This window comes from Choloepus didactylus, chromosome X, assembly GCF_015220235.1.
Source record: "Choloepus didactylus isolate mChoDid1 chromosome X, mChoDid1.pri, whole genome shotgun sequence".
In the NCBI taxonomy this organism is placed as follows: Eukaryota; Metazoa; Chordata; class Mammalia; order Pilosa; family Megalonychidae; genus Choloepus; species Choloepus didactylus.
In genome coordinates, this window is record NC_051334.1 from 22,882,899 (window position 1) to 22,907,181 (window position 24,283).

General features: G+C 39.6%; 1 protein-coding gene and 1 pseudogene across 1 annotated transcript in view; both read left to right on the forward strand.

Moving 5' to 3' along the window:
- Window positions 1-24,283, forward strand: part of LOC119523721 (zinc finger X-chromosomal protein) — a 725,297-nt gene that overhangs the window by 442,498 nt on the left and 258,516 nt on the right. The window lies entirely within an intron of this gene.
- LOC119523727 lies at window positions 17,794-18,670 on the forward strand (annotated as a pseudogene).

Sequence of the window (24,283 nt, forward strand, 5' to 3'; positions counted from 1 at the left end):
AAGAACCATGACTAAATGCCCCAGAAGCCTTTCACCTGCTTCCCCTCCCCTAAAAGTAACCATATTACTGACTTTTACAGAAATCACTTCATTACTTTATAGTTTCATCACCTAAGCATCCTCCATAAACACCATGGTTTAATTATGCTTATTATACTTACATCATTTGTCAATTTTTAATCTGTAGGTTTCCCCTCCACCTCTTGTTCCCCTTACAGTTTGTTGACAAAATTGGATCATTCATCCTGTAGCATCTCCCATGATCTGGATTTTGTTGATTGAATTCCTGTGTAGTTTAATATGTTCCTCTGTACTTTGCATTTCCTGTAAATAGGTCTAGAGACCTATTCTTTATTATTAACAACAATAACAAAAATACTAATTCAACAAATTACTATAAAAATATGAAGTAATTTTTAAGGCCTTTCATCATTTCAGGCAACTAGCAGAATCTTTTTGAGGGACAGTTGTTCAAGCTAGAACATTAGCTTGGTTTCCAATTCAGGAGGCATCTCCAGAGGTGTAGGCTTTATATGTGAAATAGATATTAACTGACAAAGGGACTCCTGATAATAGCATAGAAGTAGTCCGCAGTACTTTCTTGCAGAGATTATTAACCGCATAACTACTTGTATAGAAACCTCTGTCTGTTTTTCAAGGCTGGTTTTAACAATGGTACATTACCAAGCACCACTGACAGTGATTGCAAATTTCATAGAAACAGTTTTCAGGAACTCAGCAATAAAGGATATTTTTAAAGAAGAATTTCATTGCATATTTCTAAATAACCAGAGCCTTAAGTAAAAAAGGAGGCAAAATCATAAGATTCTGTGACTTGGTGCTCTTTATAACATTTTCCTATGATAAACCAATAGCACTGTCTCCCTAACTCATGCTAATTATTTTTAGAATAATATTGACAACTTGAAGAAAATGTTGATTTGCTTAAAATCTAACACCAAGGCTTCCTCTTTATGAACAGTACTTGGCTAAATTGTGTGATTTAATTCAAAGTTGTTTTGTAGCTTGTTTTCATAATATACTGGTGAACTATATACTGTGTTTATAAAATTACTTCACCTCTACTGTTAAATCTTTGCTTGGAAATGAGGTGAATTGCTCAGATTTGTGGGCCAGGAAGATGTGAAAGAATGTGAAAGAATCGAGATTGTACAAAAACTGAAAATTTTCAACCCTAGTCTATAAATTTACAGTATTATATTCAGCTATGATTCATAGACATGACATTAAACTTAAAATATTCATGCATACCATTTTTTAAAGTTCTCCAAGAGTAAGTCATTTCCTTCTGTATTTTTGGAAAAGTGAATATTCATTTCTCCCTGGTAATATTAAATTATGACAATCTTTGGCATTGAAATTAACCTATCAAATTTTATTCTCCAAAATTCTCCAACATTTGCAGAGACATGAGAAACTTCTAAAAATGAAAATATCACAATGTGACGGTTATAGACCAGGATGAAAAATAAATACCAAAAATTATACCATTCTGTTATGGAATATTAAGGAAGAATCAAACAGCCTAAGCATATTTTGGGCCAATAATTATTTTGGCTTTCTATAAATAAAGAACCTCTAGTGTTAAAAGATGTTGGATCAGCATTTCCGGAAATCTATGACTAATGCCATTATACTATCTGTCCCAGGGAGTTTTAATATGACATCATCTCTTGAGAAACCTTAAATATTAATCCTTAGGTTATTCTCAGCATGCAAACCATTACTTTTTTTCTCATTTAGGACACTTTTTCATTTGGCACAAATAAGTTAATGTAATTCTTTACCATGCTGAAGTAAATAGGATCAGATGATAGATATTCAGGTTTGCATTAAAGTGAATAAACATGCTCTATGCAAAGATTATGCATTCCCAGTCTCTTTTTGCCTTCATAGATTATTTCTGAAAGCATGGAATCAAAGGAATATTGTTTTCATCAAAAATTTTAGTGTCACCCCAGGAATATTTTTCTACAGTTTGAGTAATTTTGGAATAAATTAATCATGATATCCATATTCCCTTTCTAAAAGCATCCAAATCTTTCCCTGGAAGGTAACTTCTCTCCCTGTGTCTCCAAAACGTAATTCTCCCCAGTTTGGCAGATGCTGTTAGGTGTGCCACCCAAATCCCTTCACCTTTACCACTTCAGTGCACACAGCCTGACTTCCAGTTTACCAGCCCCCGAATTATTTGTTTAGGGTATTCCCCTGCTGCTGGAGCCTGCCTTGGTGCTTTTGTAGAAAACCAGAAATCAATGCTCAGGAGTAGCTCTCGCTCAATACCTAAAGGAAGTTGGTATATAAATATCCCAGCTCCTTCTCTTCTTGGTGGAATCACCGAGGGGTGTGTGTGTGTGTGTGTGTGTGTGTGTGTGTGTGTGTGTTGGGCTTTATATACTGGTTCTCAGAATTTCCCCAAGCACAATTAAGCTCCATTCACCCACAGTGGTAACTTACTTAATAACATACCCTTTATTGGCTGTCTTGCCTTCCTTCTCACTACCCCATGCCCCCCTACTGACTTTTTGTGCACCTTCTGAATAAACTACTTGCTTTGGAATCCTTGCCTAAGGGTCTACTTCTGGGGGAAAACCAACCTAAGGTTTACCTCCCTTTGCTGCTTTGTTTCATTCTTTCCTTAACATTTGAATTTGTTTATCATTTCCTGGTTTTATAGTGGAAAGAAGAAAGCAAATGTTAGCCTTGTTTGGAAATGGCTTTTCAGCTACTTCTGAACAAACTATCTTCTTTCACTCTGTGTCAAGAATAGTCATTTTATTCCTTTGCTAATTCTCCAAGGAATAGAAGCCTACAATTGATTTTGGCTACCTAGAGAGAAAAAAATAGGGTCTCTAGCATCTCTATAGGCAAAGCAAGGTTCCATTCAGTACTTGGTGATTTCAAGGGTGTCTGCTAGTTTTAAAATTCTATGAGTTTTTGCACCAGTTCCCACACACACGATTTCAGAAAATTGAAGAGGAAGAAACACTTCCCAACTTATTTTATGAGGCCAGTATTACCCTAATGCCAAAACCAGAATAAAGACAGTACAAAAAAAAAAAAGTACAGACCAGTATCACTCATGAACTTATACACAAAAATCCACAAAAAAAAAAAAAAAAAAAAAAAAGCAAATTGAATCCAGCAATATGTAAAAAGAATTACACACCATGACCAAATGGGGTTTACTCCAGGTTGCAAGACTTGTTCAATATTCAAAAACCAATGTATTCCACCATCACAACAGGCTGAAGAAGAATAATCACACATATCAATTGACACAGAAAAAGCATTTGACAAAATTCAACATCCATTCATAATAAAAACTCTCAGCAAATTAGGAATAGAGGGGAACTTCCTCAACTTGATGAAGAACATCTGTATGATTTTGACATAGCTAAAATCATAGTCAATGGTGAAAGACTGAATGCTTTTCCCCTAAGATTGATCATGAGGCAAGGATATCCATTCTCACCACTCTTATTCAACATAGGACTGGAATTCCTAGCCAGTGCAGTGGAGCAAGAAAAGGAAATTAGATGCATACAGATTGGAAAGAAAGAAAGAAAATTGTCTTTATTTGCAGATGACTAATTGTCTACAAAAAAAAAATCCCAAGAAATCTATACAAAATCTGTAGAACTAATGAGTTTGGCAAGGTCAGAGTGGCTGTAGCATTTTACATTTCCTCAGCAATGTAGGAGTGATCCAGTTTCTCTGCATCTTCACCAGCATTTTGTGTTATCTCTATTTTTAATTTTAGCCATTCTGATTGGCTAAAGTCAATTGTATGCCTACCTACTAGCAATAAACATGTGGAAACCAAAATTAAAAACACAAAAAATACAAAATTATTAGGAAAAAAAATGAAATACCTGGGTATGAGTCTAACAAAACATGTACAGTATCTGTATGCTGAAAATTATAAAATACTGATGAAAGAAACCAAAGAAGATATAAATAAATGGAGAGAGATACTATGTTCATAGATGGGCAGACTCAATATAGTAAAAGATGTCAATTCTCCTCAAATTGATACACAGATTTAGCACAGTTTCTATCAAAATCTCAACAAATTTTTTTGTAGATATAGACAAGCTTATTCTAAATCTATATGGAAAGGGAGAGAAACCAAAATAGCTGAAACAATTTCATAAAAGAGGAATGTGGGAAGAATCACTCTATGTGATGTTAAGCCATACTATATAGCTACAGTAATCAAAACAGTGTGGTATTGGCAGAGGAATAGACAGTAAAAGAACAACAATAAAAGAACAAACAATCCTATTAGAAAATGTGCAAAAGAGATCAGCAGACATTTCACTGAAGAGGATATACAGATGGCAAATAAGAACATGAAAAGATGTTCAATATCATTAGTCAAATTAAAACCACAATGGAATATCACCACAAACCAATCAGAATGGCTAAAATTAAAAATAGAGATAACACAAAATGCTGGTGAAGATGCAGAGAAACTGGATCACTCCTTCATTGCTGAGGAAATGTAAAATGCTACAGCCACTCTGAAAAATAGTTTACTAGTTTCTTACAAAACTAAACATGCACTAACTATACAACCTAGTAATCACACTGTTGGGCATTTCTTCCGGAGAAGAGGCAGCCAGGGTACCACGACATCCTACTGCTTTTAAGTGCCCTGTTTCTTGATTTTATGCTCACCCTGTTACTGCAAACTTTGTTTTCTGGAGCTTTTAGAAAGATGTTTCTGCCAGTTATTGCTGGTTGTTCAAAGCTTCTGTAGGGGGACAGAGCCCTGAAGTATCTCACTCAGCCATCTTGATTAGGGCAGGGCTCATCTCCATTGTCTGCTTGTGTCTGATTTTGTAGTTTGATGCTTCTGCTGACTCTCACTAGTGATGGCTTGTCTCCTCATGGGTTTAATGAATTTTTTAAAATTATGAATTTGTAACTTTATCGCAAGTCTTTGAATTTTGTAATGTGTATTCCTCCAAAGAAAACTTTTGTTTTCTTCTGGCAGTTTTCTGTGGGCACTACTGAGGATCACTTTGAACTCTGTTTTTGGCATAGGGTTTTATTTTGGGTCACAGAGATTCAGGTTTGGATCTGGCCCAAAACCATGTGAGAGTTCCTTGTGCTTGGCTATTGGCAGGAAGCTTATTTCTACCAGCTCCATCTGCAGAGTGGGCTTTTTCCAGTTGAACTTTTTGAGGGTGTTGCCCTTTGGCTCTCCTGTCTTTATGCAAGGATCTCTAATCTGCTTGGGGCCTAGGCTTTGTCTCCTCTCCCCCACAGGAATGGCTCATTAATATTTGGCTCTAGGCCATCAGAAATCAACAGGTACATACAGAGTAAATCCTGTGGAGTCATACTTTCCTATCATTTCTGCCCTCCTAGGAATTCTCTTTCTTTCCCACCACTACTCTATGTATTAAAAATATTTTAAATTTTTTTGGCAATTAGTATGTTCTGAACTAGGAGATTTTCTGAATATCTAGTCTAGCATATTGTCAGAATCACAAGTTCTGCTGTTAGGATATTCACGTATTCTTTTGCAGAATTTTGTTTCTATGCAGATATGTAATCTGTATAATAAGAACACACCATGTATATACTGTTTTATAACTTACTGTGTTGTCAGTTAGTAATATATTTTGAGCATCTTTTCATGCAAATAAATGCGTCAGTAGTGTTGTGTGTGGTTCCCCAGGAAAAAGAGTCTGAGAGCTGTGTGTCTGAGATTTGTGTGTAGGATGTTTATTAGGGATGGCTTTTGGGTTCAACACCTATGGGGGAATGGAATGAAATAGGATTAGGCAGAAGGGGAAGTTAGGAAATGGTGCAGTAGCAACAAGGGCTCCATCTCTGGAGCTGGGAGGGCCCTGCAGAGTTGTCCTGAATTGAAGAAAGAAAGCTGGGCCTTTACATTCCTGTGTTGTTTGATGTGAGCTGCCCCAGAGAAGGGGGCAGGACATTGGGCAAGGCAGCTGACTTCGAATGTAGTTCCGGAGATAGCTGACAGATGAAGGCTGTCAGCCTGTAGCACTCTCAATACCTGGCAATCCTGAAGGGGGATCTGGGCAACACATCACAGATTCTCCACAATTAGGGGCACTTTGGGCTCCAGATAACAGACACCCAACCAACCCTTGCTTAACAAATAAGAGTTAATTTTTCTCACTTAACAGAAGGTCTACAATGATGATGGCTGGCATCCACAGTATCTGTCCCTTTTAATAAGAAAGGGATACTTGGGAGTAGTCTTCCACTTACATCTCATTGGCCAGAACTAGCTGCAAGGGAAGCTGGGAAAATAAGAATAGGATTGTCATGGTTTTGTATCTGGAGTAGTGTACATTCCTCCCCTGAACGATATCTGGATTCTGTTGACGTAGAAGAGAGGAAAGTATTTTAGACATGCATCTAACAAGGTCTGCCACAAATAGACCTCTACAAAATTATTTTGAATAATTGCATGAAGATATAACTTACTGAATAGTCCCCATATTGCTGGACATTTTGTGTGTTTACAACTCTTTGTTATTATCCACTGTGATGAAATAAACGTCCTTGTCTACCCATATCCTCAATTATTTCCTCAGGATGAAATGGTATATATATCGTTGCTGGGCAGAGGGAATATACATTTTTAAGGATTTTGATAAAGATTATCAAGATGTACCTGAGAAAAGTTCTACAAATTTATGTTTCCAGGAGCAGTAAATGAAGAGGTCTGTTTTCTCTAGATTTATACTGACACTGGATATTAACATTCTTATTAATTTAAATCAGAATTATAGTCTAAAAAATGTACCTTGTTTTAACTTGCATTTTTATTAGTTTTTATTGGTCATATTTGTTCAGTTTGGAATTGTTGTCCATAAATTAGGTTTGTGTGGTTTCAAGATTTCTGGAAATTGAGATATATTTAGTTTTTTGCTATTGTGCTGTGAGGGTTAATCACAGCAGGCCTGCAATTAGCTGGAGCTGTTTGGTTAAAGCTCATGCATGACATTGACTCCTAGTGAATGCATGAAACACACTGATTAATAGGGTCTCTGTATAATCATGAGTCCAAAGAGTTTCAGGGCAGGTTGACCCAGCTTGTCAGCATTGTTTATTGATAACAATGAGACTGAAGAATTGCACTTGGTCTGTGTGTGACAACTACACCCCCACCCCCGGACTCTGCTGGTTATGGTGCAGGGATATGCTAGATGACCAGCAAAATATAAACAACCTCAGCCAAGACTTCATTTTAGTCTCCCTGGTTCTGAAGTCTTCTGTGCACACATCAGTGGTTCCTGATCTGGGAGACATCTGGCCTGGCCCTGACAGAAAAACGACAATAGGAGCCTGCACCTGGCCTCTCCAGACCCCTTGCTGTGAGTCATATGTTGTGTTGTATATCCTGACTTTCATGCTATTGCTATATTGTGTCCTTTTCCTGTAATAAACTGTAGATTTGTAAGCTTCATCATCTTAGGTCCTGGGAATCTTTTTAGCAATCGAACCTTGTTTACATGCCACTGTTGGTGCAGCTTTATATTCAGTTTTTGTAAATGATCCATGGGCACTGAGAAAAAGGTATATTGTCTGGTATACATGTTTCTTTCCAGGAAGCTGTGAAATAAGACTTATCAATCATATTAAAGTGATTCTTTATCTTTCATATTTTGGCTTTATAAATTTCAATGTCCTTTTATTCTGTTTTTTGTTTACTTCAGATTCTACTAACATAAAGATTTTGATCTTTGGTTTCCCTTAATTTGTGTCCATTTTGTATATTTTTCCCATTCTCTCACATTCATCTTTTTGTGCCATTGTGTGATTCTTTTAAATAACATAATTGATTTTTTCATCCAATCTGTGAATTTTTATTTTTAAATATAGGAGTAGATTCCATTTATATTTATCATAATAGCAAATACATTTATTTTATTATGTCTTTTTCTAAGCTATTTTTAATGTGTCTTTGCTATTTCCTTGTTCATAATTTTTTTCCTCTTATGAATATCTCCTTTGCTTTTATCTTCATTGCTTTGGAAGGCGTATATACTCCTTTTAGCACTAATAAGTGTGGCCTTTAAGGATGGATTCTGTGGGTCTGAGGAAAGACACATACAAGGTGTTCTGATAGCAAAAAGCTATCAAAGACGACTAAGTCATGGCAACACGACTCAGAAGCTAATTTTAAAAAGTTCCCACTAGACACAGTTGGGATAATTTGAGCAAAAAAAATAAGGATAATTACAATGGATTGAAACACATTGAACAAGTTTGAATCTATGAATTCATGATATTACACACACAAAAAAAACACTATTTACCTTTTTTTTTTTTTTTTCAGTTTTCATGTGTTATTGGTTTATTGGTATTATGCATTTTTTTTTCATACAAAACAAATTGTACTTTCGATTGTTTACAGTACCATTACATAGTTGTACATTCATCACCTAAATCAATCCCTGACACCTTCATTAGCACACACACAAAAATAACAAGAATAATAATTAGAGTGAAAAAGAGCAATTGAAGTAAAAAAGAACACTGGGTACCTTTGTCTGTTTGTTTCCTTCCCCTACTTTTCTACACATCCATCCATAAACTAGACAAAGTGGAGTTTGGTCCTTTTGGCTTTCCCAATCCCATTGTCACCCCTCATAAGCTACATTTTTATACAACTGTCTTCGAGATTCATGGGTTCTGGGTTGTAGTTTGATAGTTTCAGGTATCCACCACCAGCTACCCCAATTCTTTAGAACCTAAAAAGGGTTGTCTAAAGTGCGCATAAGAGTGCCCACCAGAGTGATCTCTCGGCTCGTTTTGGAATCTCTCTGCCACTGAAGCTTATTTCATTTCCTTTCACATCCCCCTTTTGGTCAAGAAGATGTTCTCCGTCCCACGATGCCGGGTCTACATTCCTCCCCGGGAGTCATATTCTACGTTGCCAGGGAGATTCACTCCCCTGGGTGTCTGATCCCACGTAGGGGGGAGGGCAGTGATGTCACCTTTCAAGTTTGCTTAGCCAGAGAGAGAGGGCCACATCTGAGCAACAAAGAGGCATTCAGGAGGAGACTCTTAGGCACAAATATAGGGAGGCCTAGCCTCTCCTTTGCAGCAACCGTCTTCCCAAGGGTAAAACTTATGGTAGAGGGCTCAACCCATCAAACCACCAGTCCCCTATGTCTGTGGTCATGTTAGCAACCATGGAGGTGGGGTAGGCGAATACCCCTGCATTCTCCACAGGCTCCTCAAGGGGGCACTACATCTGTTTTTTTTTTCCTTGTTTTTCTTTTTTTTTTTTTTTTAACTTTCCCTTCTTTTTTTAAATCAACTGTATGAAAAAAAAAGTTAAAAAGAAAACAAACATACAATAAAAGAACATTTCAAAGAGACCATAACAAGGGAGTAAGAAAAAGACAACTAACCTAAGATAACTGCTTAACTTCCAACATGTTCCTACTTTACCCCAAGAAAGTTACATAATATAGCAACATTTCTGTGAACTTGTTCCTACTATATCCATCAGAAATTAACAGACCATAGTCATTCCTGGGCATCCCCAGAACGTTAAATAGCTTATCTGTTCTTCTTGGATTATTGTTCCCCCTTCCTTAATTGCTCTCTACTGCTAGTTCCCCTACATTCTACATTATAAACCATTTGTTTTGCATTTTTCAAAGTTCACATTAGTGGTAGCATATAATATTTCTCTTTTTGTGCCTGGCTTCTTTCGCTCAGCATTATGTCTTCAAGGTTCATCCATGTTGTCATATGTTTCACCAGATCGTTCCTTCTTACTGCCGCGTAGTATTCCATCGTGTGTATATACCACATTTTATTTATCCACTCATCTGTTGAAGGACATTTGGGTTGTTTCCATCTCTTGGCAATTGTGAATAATGCTGCTATGAACATTGGCATGCAGATATCTGTTCGTGTCACTGCTTTCCGATCTTCCGGGTATATACCGAGAAGTGCAATCGCTGGATCGAATGGTAGCTCTATATATAGTTTTCTAAGGAACTGCCAGACTGACTTCCAGAGTGGCTGAACCATTATACAGTCCCACCAACAATGAATAAGAGTTCCAATTTCTCCACATCCCCTCCAGCATTTGTAGTTTCCTGTTTGTTTAATGGCAGCCATTCTAACCGGTGTTAGATGGTATCTCATTGTGGTCTTAATTTGCATCTCTCTAATAGCTAGTGAAGCTGAACATTTTTTCATGTGTTTCTTGGCCATTTGTATTTCCTCTTCAGAGAACTGTCTTTTCATATCTTTTGCCCATTTTATAATTGGGCTGTCTGTACTATTGTCATTGAGTTGTAGGATTTCTTTATATATGCAAGATATCAGTCTTTTGTCAGCTACATGGTTTCCAAAATTTTTTTCCCATTGAGTTGGCTGTCTCTTTACCTTTTTGAGAAGTTCCTTTGAGGTGCAGAAACTTCTAAGCTTGAGGAGTTCCCATTTATCAATTTTCTCTTTTGTTGCTTGTGCTTTGGGTGTAAAGTCTAGGAAGTGGCCGCCTAATACAAGGTCTTGAAGATGTTTTCCTACATTATCTTCTAGGAGTTTTATGGTACTTTCTTTTATGTTGAGATCTTTGGTCCATTTTGAGTTAATTTTTGTGTAGGGGGTGAGGTAGGGGTCCTCTTTCATTCTTTTGGATATGGATATCCAACTCTCCCAGCCCCATTTGTTGAAAAGACCATTATGACTCAGTTCAGGGACTTTGGGGGCCTTATCAAAGATCAGTCGGCCATAGACCTGAGGGTCTATCTCTGAATTCTCAATTCGATTCCATTGATCTATATGTCTATCTTTGTGCCAGTACCATGCTGTTTTGGCAACTGTGGCTTTATAATAAGCTTGAAAGTCAGGGAGTGTAAGTCCTCCCACTTGGTTTTTCTTTTTTAGAGTGTCTTTAGCAATTCGAGGCATCTTCCCTTTCCAAATAAATTTGATAACTAGCTTTTCCAAGTCTGCAAAGTAGGTTGTTGGAATTTTGATTGGGATTGCATTGAATCTGTAGATGAGTTTGGGTAGAATTGACATCTTAATGACATTTAGCCTTCCTATCCATGAACATGGAATATTTTTCCATCTTTTAAGGTCCCCTTCTATTTCTTTTAGTAGAGTTATGTAGTTTTCTTTGTATAGGTCTTTTACATCTTTGGTTAAGTTTATTCCTAGGTACTTGATTTTTTTAGTTGCTATTGAAAATGGCATCTTTTTCTTGAGTGTCTCTTCAGTTTGTTCATTTCTAGCATATAGAAACATTACTGACTTATGTGCATTAATCTTGTATCCCGCTACTTTGCTAAATTTGTTTATTAGCTCTAGTAGCTGTATCGTTGATTTCTCAGGGTTTTCTAGATATAAGATCATATCGTCTGCAAACAATGACAGTTTTACTTCTTCTTTTCCAATTTGGATGCCTTTTATTTCTTTGTCTTGCCGGATTGCCCTGGCTAGCACTTCCAGCACAATGTTGAATAACAGTGGTGACAGCGGGCATCCTTGTCTTGTTCCTGATCTTAGAGGGAAGGCTTTCAGTCTCTCACCATTGAGTACTATGCTGGCTGTGGGTTTTTCATATATGCTCTTTATCATGTTGAGGAAGTTTCCTTCAATTCCTACCTTTTGAAGTGTTTTTATCAAAAAGGGATGTTGGATTTTGTCAAATGCTTTTTCAGCATCTATTGAGATGATCAATTGATTTTTCCCTTTCGAGTTTTTAATGTGTTGTAATACATTGATTGTTTTTCTTATGTTGAACCATCCTTGCATGCCTGGAATGAACCCCACTTGGTCATGGTGTATGATTTTTTTAATGTGTCTTTGGATTCGATTTGCAAGTATTTTGTTGAGGATTTTTGCATCTATATTCATTAGGGAGATTGGCCGGTAGTTTTCCTTTTTTGTAGCATCTTTGCCTGGTTTTGGTATTAGATTGATGTTAGCTTCATAAAATGAGTTAGGTAGTGTTCCATTTTCTTCAATGTTTTGAAAGAGTTTGAGTAAGATTGGTGTCAGTTCTTTCTGGAAAGTTTGGTAGAATTCCCCTGTGAAGCCATCTGGCCCTGGGCATTTATTTGTGGGAAGATTTTTGATGACTGATTGGATCTCTTTGCTTGTGATGGGTTGGTTGAGGTCTTCTATTTCTTCTCTGGTCAGTCTAGGTTGTTCATATGTTTCCAGGAAATTGTCCATTTCTTCTACATTATCCAGTTTGTTGCCATACAGTTGTTCATAATATCCTCTTATAATTTTTTTAATTTCTTCAGGATCTGCAGTTATGTCACCTTTTTCATTCATTATTTTGTTTATATGGGTCTTCTCTCTTTTTGATTTTGTCAGTCTAGCTAGGGGCTTGTCAATCTTGTTGATCTTCTCAAAGAACCAACTTTTGGTGATATTTATCCTCTCTATTGTTTTTTTGTTCTCTATGTCATTTATTTCTGCTTTAATCCTTGTTATTTCTTTTCTTCTACTTGGTTTAGGATTGGTTTGCTGTTCATTTTCTAGCTTCTTCAGTTGATCCATTAGTTCTTTGATTTTGGCTCTTTCTTCCTTTTTAATATATGCGTTTAGTGCTATAAATTTCCCCCTTAGCACTGCTTTTGCTGCATCCCATAGGTTTTGGTATGTTGTGTTCTCATTTTCATTCGTCTCTATATATTTAGCAATTTCTCTTGCTATTTCTTCTTTAACCCACTGATTGTTTAGGAGTGTGTTGTTTAACCTCCAGGTATTTGTGAATTTTCTAAGTCTCTGATGGTTATTGACTTCTAATTGTATTCCATTGTGGTCAGAGAATGTGCTTTGAATAATTTCAATCTTTTTAAATTTATTGAGGCTTGTTTTATGTCCCAGCATACGATCTATTCTGGAGAAAGTTCCATGAGCACTAGAAAAGTATGTGTATCCTGGTGATTTGGGATGTAATGTCCTGTAGATGTCTGTTAAATCTAATTCATTTATCAGATTGTTTAGGTTTTCAATTTCCTTATTGGTCTTCTGTCTGGTTGATCTATCTATAGGAGAGAGTGATGTGTTGAAGTCTCCCACAATTATTGTGGAAACATCAATTGCTTCCTTTAGTTTTGCCAGTGTTTCTCTCATGTATTTTGTGGCACCTTGATTGGGTGCATAGACATTTACGATTGTTATTTCTTCTTGTTGAATTGCCCCTTTTATTAGAATGTAGTGGCCTTCTTTGTCTCTCAAAACATCCCTGCATTTGAAGTCTATTTTATCTGAGATTAATATTGCTACACCTGCTTTCTTTTGGCTGTAGCTTGCATGAAATAATTTTTTTCCATCCTTTCACTTTCAGTTTCTTTGTGTCCCTGTGTCTAAGATGAGTCTCTTGTATGCAACATATTGATGGTTCATTTTTTTTGATCCATTCTGCGAATCTATATCTTTTAATTGGGGAGTTTAATCCATTTACATTCAACGTTAAAACCGTGAAGGCATTTCTTGAATCGGCCATCTTATCCTTTGGTTTATGTTTGCCATATTTTTCCCCTCTCTCTATTAATATCCTTTATTGTACCCATACCGAATCTCTTTAGTACTGAACCTTTCTCCAAGTCTCTCTGTCCTGTCTGTTTCTCTGTCTGTAGGGCTCCCTTGAGTATCTCCAGTAGGGCAGGTCTCTTGTTAGCAAATTCTCTCAGCATTTGTTTGTCTGTGAAAAATTTAAGCTCTCCCTCAAATTTGAAGGAGAGCTTTGCTGGATAAAGTATTCTTGGCTGGAAATTTTTCTCACTCAGAATTTTAAATATATCGTGCCACTGCCTTCTTGCCTCCATGGTGGCTGCTGAGTAGTCACTACTTAGTCTTATGCTGTTTCCTTTGTATGTGGTGAATTGCTTTTCTCTTGCTGCTTTCAGAACTTGCTCCTTCTCTTCTGTGTTTGACAGTGTGATCAGTATATGTCTCAGAGTGGGTTTATTTGGATTTATTCTATTTGGAGTTCGCTGAGCATTTATGATTTGTGTATTTATGTTGTTTTGAAGATTTGGGAAGTTTTCCCCAACAATTTCTTTGAATACTCTTCCTAGACCTTTACCCTTTTCTTCCCCTTCTGGGACACCAATGAGTCTTATATTCGGACGTTTCATATTATCTATCATATCCCTGAGGTCCATTTCGATTTTTTCAATTTTTTTCCCCATTCTTTCTTTTATGCTTTCATTTTCCATTCTGTCATCTTCCAGGTCACTGATTCGTTGTTCAACTTCCTCTAGTCTTGTAGTATGAGTGTCCAGAATCTTTTTAATTTGGTCAACAGTTTCTTTAATTTCCATAAGATCATCCATTTTTTTATTTAGTCTTGCAATGCCTTCTTTATGCTCTTCTAGAGTCTTCTTGATTTCCTTCATATCCCGTACTATGGTCTCATTGTTCATCTTTAGTTCTTTGAGTAGCTGCTCTAGGTGCTGTGTCTCTTCTGGTCTTTTGATTTGGGTGCTTGGGCTTGGGTTATCCATATCGTCTGGTTTTTTCATATGCTTTATAATTTTCTGTTGTTTTTGGCCTCGTGGCATTTGCTGAACTTGATAGGGTTCTTTTAGGGTTTGTAGACCTATTGAAGTCCTTATCTCTAATTTATCAGATCTACAGCTTCGTGGAGTACACTTTCTCTAACTAACCAGCAGGTGGCGTCCACGAGCCACCTGTTCTCCACAAGCCAGTTCTCCCCTGCTTAGCCTTTTTGGTGAGTGGGGGAGTGAGTCTTGTGGGGCCCAATTGGTGTACCAAGCTTGCGTGTGTAGTTGGTGCTGCCTGCCCTGTATGTGGGGCGTGTTTCTGGGCAGTCGGGGAGGGGGGGTGGCCCTAACAATCAAATCTCCCTGATGATCCTAGAGTTTTAACACTGCTGCAATAGTCTAATCCTTCAGTTCAGTCCTGCCACAGTTTGTCTCTGCCACTGACCCACAAGTCTTTGGTATTGGCGTATGGCTCCTGAGACTTGCAAGTGGGCCCCTCTTCCAGGCTGTGCACCCCGGGTCCTCTGTTGAGGGATGACTGTGCTATGTCACAGGTGAGTGCCATCCCCCCAGGGCAGTTCTGGGCTGCTGGGCTGTGTAGGGAGGCTCCCAGTCTGCTGAAATGATGGCTGAATGGGGCTTTGTTAATTCACACTGCTCCACCTTCCCAGCTCTGGGACAATCAGCTGAGGTTGCAGGGAAGGCTAATGTCCACGCCCAGTTTTGTGGTGTGTGCCTGTTATTTGAAGCACTTCCGTCACACTGGGTTGTCTGGGGCAGCTCTGGGCTATGGGGCTGGCGATGGGCAGGAGTGTTTCCTGTCCACCAGGATGGTGGCTGTGAGCGGACACCCCCGTTTTCTTGGGAAGTTGTGGTGTTTAGTGAATTTTCTCAGCCACTGAATTATTGCCTTTTGTCTCAGAGCTCTCTTAGTTCTGCTCTTGACTTGACGGGCCCAAATTGCAATTCTTTGAATCTTTCTGTATTGGGCTTCTTAGAGTAATTGTTTTAGAAAAAGTAAAAAGGATCAAAAAAAAAAAAGGGCCCTCCTCAGAGATCTAATGGGTTATTGAAATGCTAATAGACACAGCAACCAGGGCCATTAAGGAAAGGTCCACAGGGCAGAGAGATCAGCTTTTCTTCGGGATTTGCATATGCGCCTCAAGGCCTGAGCTCCGCCCTTCCCCTTTCTGTGTTCACCAGAACTCCAAAAATCCTCTGCTTTTATTTTGGAGTTTTTCGTGTTATTTTTATTTTTTTTTTTCTATGCCTGTCTCCTCTCTGCTGGGCTGGCAGCTCTCAGATTCTCCGGTGTCTGGTCTCAGTCTATCTATGGTTGGAATCTGGATCAGTAGAATGAGTTTCCGATAAGAGCAGCCACTGCAGTTCTCCCTTCTCCTTCCCGGAGCTGACAGCCCCTCCTCCCACGGGACCGAGCCTGGCAGGGAGGGGCGCGGGTCCCCTGGCCGCAAAAACTTACAGATTTCGCTGATCTCAGCAGTTCGACATTTTCATGAGTGTTGTATGAAGTATGCCCAAAGACAGATTGCTCTGTGGTGTCCAGTCCACGCAGTTCCTGGCTTTTTACCCACTTTCCTGGAGGAGTAACTAAAACCTACAGCTCACCAGTCTGCCATCTTGCCCCGCCTCACTATTTACCTTTTAAAAAAACCCTTATTGTTTTCCTTTAGAGGATTCTGTGGCATCAACTCTATTAGGAAAACTGCTAAATAACATATTCAAGCAGAACAGCAATAAGAAAAAGCATTCTGTGCCTATAATTCCTTTGTTTAATAATTAAATTCAGTTTTATTGAGTTATATTCACATACCCTTCAATCATCCACGGTGTACAATCCACTATTCACAGTACCATCTTATAGTTGTGCATTCATCACCTCAATCTATCTTTGAACATTTTCCTTACACCAGAAAGAATCAGAATAAGAATAAAAAATAAAAATAAAAAAAGAACACCCAAATCACCCCCCCATCCCACGCTATTTTTCATTTAGTTTTTGTCCCCATTTTTCTACTCATCTGTCCATACACTAGATAAAGGGGGTGTGATCCACAAAGTTTTCACAATCACACTGTCACCCCTTGTAAGCTACATTGCCACACAATTGTCTTCAAGAGTCAAGGCAACTGGGTTGGATTTTGATTGTTTCAGGTATTTACCTCTAGCCATTCCAATACATTAAAACCTAAAAAGGGCTATCTATATAGTGCATAAGAATGCCCACCAGAGTGACCTCTCGACTCCATCTGAAATCTGTGCCTATAATTCTTTTTTTTTTTAATCATCATTTTATTGAGATATATTCACATACCACGCAGACATACAAAACAAATCGTACTTTCGATTGTTTACAGTACCATTACATAGTTGTACATTCATCACCTAAATCAATCCCTGATACCTTCATTAGCACACACACAAAAATAACAAGAATAATAATTAGAGTGAAAAAGAGCAATTGAAGTAAAAAAGAACACTGGGTACCTTTGTCTGTTTGTTTCCTTCCCCTACTTTTCTACACATCCATCCATAAACTAGACAAAGTGGAGTGTGGTCCTTATGGCTTTCCCAATCCCATTGTCACCCCTCATAAGCTACATTTTTATACAACTGTCTTCGAGATTCATGGGTTCTGGGTTGTAGTTTGCTAGTTCCAGGTATCCACCACCAGCTACCCCAATTCTTTAGAACCTAAAAAGGGTTGTCTAAAGTGTGCGTAAGAGTGCCCACCAGAGTGATCTCTCGGCTCGTTTTGGAATCTCTCTGCCACTGAAGCTTATTTCATTTCCTTTCACATCCCCTTTTTGGTCAAGAAGATGTTCTCCGTCCCACGATGCCGGGTCTACATTCCTCCCCGGGAGTCATATTCCACGTTGCCAGGGAGATTCACTCCCCTGGGTGTCTGATCCCACGTAGGGGGGAAGGCAGTGATTTCACCTTTCAAGTTGGCTTAGCCAGAGAGAGAGGGCCACATCTGAGCAACAAAGAGGCATTCAGGAGGAGACTCTTATGTGCCTATAATTCTTAACTTGTCAGAATTAAAAAAAAAGACGGTAACCTTTGCATTCCTCCTGATTCAGCCAAGTTGAACTCACTTTTACTTTCCTCTGACTTCTCTTCGTTAATAAAATCTTAGGTTTAGATGCAGATTAATCAGTTAGACTCAAAAATAGATTGTAGAGCTTTCTGTGCTACCCAGAGATGGGTCTGTACAGCATTGTCCTGGGTTCCCATCATAACTTAAAGGGAAGCTTTCACAATGTCCAGAGCCCTGGAGATCCTGCAGATGACGGAGGAGGATGTCCTCAAATTCCTTGGCAACCTTGCTGGCACTGAGCTTGACATCCAAATGTTACAGTACATCTGTGAAAGTTAAAATGATGGCATCTACGTCATGAATCTGAAGAGGACCTGGGAGAAGCTTCTGTTGTTGGCTTGGTCCATTGTTGCCACTGAAAACCCAGCTGATGTCAGCGTCACGTCCTCCAGCAGCACTGGCCAGCAGGCTGTGCTGAAGTTTGCTGCTGGAATGGGAGCTATTCCCACTGCCGGGCACTTCACTCCTGGAGCCTCCACTCACCAGATCCAGGCAGCCTTCCGGGAGCCACATCTTCTGTTGGTGACTGATCCCAGGACTGACCACCAGCCTCTCACAGAAGCCCCTTAGGCTCTCTTGCTGACCATTGCTCTGTGTAACACAGATTCCCATCTGGGCCATGTGGACATCGCCATCCCATGCAACAACAAGGGAGCTCATTCAGCGGGTCTGATGGGGTGGGTGCTGGTCTGCGAAGTCTGCTCAGGCGTGACACCATCTCCCATGAGCACCCATGGGAGGTCATGCCTGATCTCTCTGTCTGCAGAGATCCTGAGGAGATTGAAAAGGAGGAGCAGGCCACTGCTGACAAGGCTGTGATCAAGGAGGAAGTTCAGGGCGAATGGACTGCCCGGCTCCTGAATTCACTGCTGCTCAACCCGAGAGAGCAGACTGTTCTGAAGGCAGGCAGGGGCCCTCTGTGCCCATTCAGCGGTCCCTGACTGAAGACTGGCCTGCTCTGCCTGCAGCTGAACACGGGTCTGCAGCTTCCAAGGTTCAGGCCATCGAATGAATAGGAAAAACCACCGAGTGGTCTTAAGCTGTTCTTCCACAAGCTCTTAAACAGAAAATGGAAATAAGGTTGACAGAAAATAAACATCAGTTTCTATTTTTAAAAAAATGACTGTAATTTTCACACGTGATTTTCCTATTTTTGAGCTTTTTATTAATCTCTTGTTATTCTGCCATATATATTTTTTTCAAATTTGGTTTTCTTAAGATATAGTCACATACCCTACAATCATCCACAGTATACAATCAGTTGTTCGCAGTACCCTCACATAGTTGTGCATTCATCACAAAAATCAATTTTTGAACATTTTCATTACTCCAAAAAATTAAAATATGAATAAAAATATAAGCAAAGAACACCCAAAATATCCCATCCCCCCCATCCCTTCTATTATTCATTTAATTTTTATTCTCATTTTTCTACTCATCTGTCCATATACTGGATAAAGGGAGTGGGAACAATAGGGTTTTCTCAACCACACAGTCACACCGTGTAAGTTACATAGTTATACAATCTGCCATATATTTTTACTAAATTTTTTTGAGAAGTGGGCATTGATGGTATGGTTTTGAACCCTAGTTGTGGTAGTTGTGGCTCTTAGATAAATTACCTAACCTCCCTGGGCTTCAGTTTTTGCATTGGCAAAACGAGGATAATAAAAGCTCCTGTCTTGTGGGGTTGTTCAAGGAGTAAATGACTCAACATATGTAAAGCCCTTAGAACAGTACCTGCACAGGCTGTGGGTTAAATATTTGTTAGCTATTATTGTGAAAGACAATTTGGCAGCATGTTCATATCTTCCGTTACAATCTTTTCCTCCAAAAATTCTGGCTGTTGCTCCATTTTCTTCTGAAAGCTAATGTTGCAGAGAAGTCTGAAACCCAAATGACTGTGTTTCCTGATAGCATCATGCTTAAGAGCTCTGGAGATCATCTGCCTTGGATTGAATCCTGGATGGCCCACTTATTAGGTGTTCTAGTTTGCTAATGCTGCTGGAATGCAAAACACCAGAGACGGATTGGTTTTTATAAAAGGGGGTTTATTTGGTTACACAGTTACAGTCTTAAGGCCGTAAAGTGTCCAAGGTAAGGCATCAACAATCGGGTACCTTCACTGGAAGATGGCCAATGGTGTCCAGAGAACTTCTGTTAGCTGGGAAGGCACGTCGCTGGTGTCTGCTCCAAAGTTCTAGTTTCAAAATGGCTTTCTCCCAGGATGTTCCTCTCTAGGCTGTGGTTCCTCAAAAATGTCACTCTTAGTTGTGCTTGGGGTGTTTGTCCTCTCTTAGCTTCTCTGGAGCAAGTCTGCTTTCAACAGCCATCTTCAAACTGTCTCTCATCTGCAGCTCCTGTGCTTTCTTCAAAGTGTCCCTCTTGGCTGTAGCCGCTTGCTCCTTCTGTCTGATCTTTTATAGTGCTCCAGTAATTTAAAATTCAGACTCACCCTGAATGGGCGGGCCAACACTTCCATGGAAATTATCCAATCAGAGTCATCACCCACTGTTGGGTGGGGCGCATCTCCATGGAAACAAAGAATTGCAATCTAATTAACACTTCTAGGTCTGCCCACACAAGATTACATCAAAGATAATGGCGTTTGGGGGACATAATACATTCAAACCGGCACACTAGGTATGTGATCTTGAACAAGTTACTTGAACTCTCTAGTCCTTAGTGCCATTATCTTTTTAAAGGAGGGGAGAGGGCAACTAATAGAACCTTCCTGAACTGAATGCTTTTCATTTCTTAGCCAAACCATCCTTCCTCTCTTTTATTTGGACTTTTATTTTCCCACTCCAACCATATAATTCTGGTGGGACTTCAATAATAGCACCCTCAGCCCCTGGCTAATTAATTATCTTACTCCTTTCTCTTGGCCACTGTGATGGATCCAAAGGTGAGCATATAACATAGAGACAACCAGAGTCTTTACATGCTGAGACAAGGAGAGAGGTTCTTTCTCACTTTCTTCTGGGGTACCTGGGCTGGGATGATGTGAGTCCAGAGGAGGAAGTCTGTCTGCAGTAGGGGAGACTCAGGCTACCACCCAGGGTGAAACAGCAGAGGCAGCTGGAGAGCAAAGGGATCCTGACAAAATCATTTGAGTCCCTGAATCCAGTCAACTTAAAGGCCAGCACCACCACTTTATTGGACGGTATGAGGTTTAAATGAGAGAGTTCATGTTAAGCACCAAGTAGCGTGACAAACACAAGATAAGCCAATAATAAGTTACAATTTGTTTTCTTCTGTCTAGTGATTGCAGGATTTTTACCTTGTCATTAAAATCATTGTCAAATATGTCTATGTGTAAGTAGTTAATTTTCCCTGAAAAGTGGTGAGCTCTTTTGGTCTGCAGATAAAGGTCTGTCTTAAGCTTAGGAAAATATTTTTCTAAAATATCTTTCATTACTGCATGTCTTTTATTTGTTCTGTTCTCAGCTAGGCACACCAAGTCGCTGTATGTTGGCGCTTCATTCTCTATTCCCCATATCTGTCATCTCTCTCATAATTTTATCTCTCCTGAATGTTGAAGTTCCTCGGGGCTTGGACTTGGGTGACAGTATTAATCCAAATAGCTGTTGTCTCCTTGTCCTACTCCCAGTCGTCCTGGGCCGCAAAAGGCACAGGGGAGGACTCTAAGCCCCTGGCTGCCACGAGGCCCGCCCCTTTATACAAGTCACCTGCTGGAATGGGTTGCTGCCATTTCCCAGTCCCAGCTGTCTCTCTGGCAGCCACGCTGGCAGGCACATGTAATACATGACTTATCAGTTACACAGATGTCATACAGAGTCAGCAGGAGAAGCAACAGCTCTGCAGGATCCCAGAAACCCCTGCTGCTCAGGCCAGCAGCAGCAGCACTTGGGAGAGTGTTGGAAATGTAGAGTCTCAGGTCCCATCCTTGACCCACTGAATCACAGTGAGCATGTTCACGTCCTCCCCGGGTGGTCTGTGTGCACATTAAAGTTTGAGAAGCTCTGCTCCAGAGCACAGGCTCAGTTTATGTCTTAAGCTTAGGAAAATATTTTTCTAAAATATCTTTCATTACTGCATGTCTTTTATTTGTTCTGTTCTCAGCTAGGCACACCAAGTCGCTGTATGTTGGCGCTTCATTCTCTATTCCCCATATCTGTCATCTCATAATTTTATCTCTCCTGAATGTTGAAGTTCCTGCCATTTTATCAATAATTTGTTTTTTTCCTGCTCATGAAGTCATTCTACAGCAAAAACGTCCTGAACTCCTCACCAGACTTTCTTCTGAGTTTGAACTAACCAGATCACGTAATGCTCTGATTCTACTTACTATTCACTTCATTTTCATGAGATTGTCCCCCCTCAATATGATGCTATCATCACAAAGTGGGGGCTCAATGCCAGGGAACCTAGGAGTCTTTGGTGCACAACCAGACTATTGAAATTTTAACTCAACTTGGTTAGACTCTTGCTGTGCCCTTGGCTTGGCTTGCCTGTACAAGAATTACAAAACTTGCCACATTTCTACTAGCTGCGTCTGTTTTGTTTCTCTCTCCTTAAGAGGTCACTGGTTTGAATACTATCTCCTAAGTTCAGAAACTTTTGTTTTGTATCTTTTCTTTCTCCAATTTTAGATCATTATTGCCCACCCAACAATAACAAAATATTAGTTGCCAACACTGGTTACTGCAAGGCATTGACATTGTTCATTTCACTTTACCTCAGAGTGAGGTAGGTGCCAATATTCCCTTTTTTCAGAAGGGGAAACTCAGGCTGAAGTTATCAGTGGGAGTTGGGCTCTTTCTCTTTAGGATGCCTACAATTCTCTTGGCAAAATATTTGTACTATGATGGGTATATGGAGATTCATTATACTATTCTAACAACTGTTTGAATATTGCCATATGGGAAAAGAACATACAAACCAAAATAAGTACTATCTGTAAGGTGGATGACTGTCCAATTTTTCTCTCCAGTTCTGACCCCTCTTCTGAGCTTCATCTAGACTTCTATATCCAGCTCCTTTTTTAGCCTCTTCTCTTTTGAACACCTCACATGCATCTGAAACCTAATGTGCCTAAGCTCACACTGCTGCTCTTCCTTCCTCAAATTGCTCTTCTGCCCATATTTCCTATCTTAATTAATGACACCAGCATATGCACTGTGCTCAACTTGGAAACCCAGGAGTTGTTTGGGACCGTCTCCTCTCTAGCATCTCCTAAACCCAATCTATCACCATGTTCTGCCAGTCTTAACCTCCAGCGCACGTCCTACCTCCAGTCACTTTGGTCTGCATTGTCAGCCACCTCAGCTGTCCAAGTCATCGTCACCCTTCACACTGCCATGGCCCCCTCAGTGTGCTTCCCAGTTCCATCCTCAATGCCTTTCTGGGACCAGATGCCCTTTTAAAACATAAGTCAGATCACATCAGTCACCTACTTAGAACCCTTCAATGACTTCCCATTTCCCTTAGAATAAAATACAAACTCCTCACTGTGCCTTAAGCAACCTTATATGATCTGACCCTAGAACCTCTCCTGTCACATCTTGCACCACACTCCTTGCCTTCCACACCTCAAACCAGCTGCCCCGATCCTCTTTCAGTCTCTTGGCTGCCTCAAGTTGTTTTCTGCTGCAGGGCCACACACCCCTGCTTCCTCTTTCTCAGCCATCTCTTACTCATCTTTTATATCCCTAGTTATATGTTCCTTCTTCGGAGAGACCTTCCCTATCCACCCAGTTAGAACTGGTTTCTCCTGGGTGATCTCCGTTATAGCACTAGTTTCCATTTGGGCCAACCATCATGATTTTCAAGTATGTATTAATTTGTGTTTAAGTGTTCAATGGCTGTCTCACAAGAGTGTGAGGCCATTCATTGATATCCATCTGCTTAGCAAAGTGGCACATAGTAGGTGTTCACTAAGCATTTAGTAAAGAACTGAACCTCTGTCACTTTCATCTGCATTCTGGGAAAGCATCCTAAGTATGTCTTTCACATCAGCAAGTGATTTTTCTACAACATTGTTCCTTTTCTTTACTGACTACAATATGGATCTTACTTCTGCTTTTGCTTTTGGAATTTTCTTACAGTCTTTGAGTCACTGACCTTTTCAACTTTTGCTTTTTTATCTACCCATGACGTTTTGCTTCTTATGCACAGAGGTCATGAATATTTGCAATCTTTTGAAGATGCCAAATATTTGACTTTTTCTTCTGGATCTGGGAGCAAATAATTTTCAGAAGTATTTCCTTTCTCTGAGTCTTCCAACTATTTTTTATCCCATAATATTTGTTTGTAGACCCCATATTGTTTTCTTTCCCTCTTTATTCATACACAAATAAGGGGAGACCCTTTCAGACTCAGTGTGTCAACAGAGTATGTGGGCTGCCTTTAGTCCTAACTTCTATCCACTTGGGTAGTGGTTCCACTCCCTTGATAAATCTGCAGCTGGAAAGTGGGCAAGTTGATGGACACATTTTCCAGTTGACATTTCAGTTTCTAATAGGCTTTCCCTTATCGCACCTCTATTGTTCTCTGGTGGTGCCTCCTTCCTTTTCTCATCATCTTGTTCTCTGGTGGTCTGGTATGTGAAACACTGTCCTATCTCTGTTCACCTACAATGAATGAGTTACGGGGAGTCTATGCTTTATACTATGACCAGTCTGCCCTT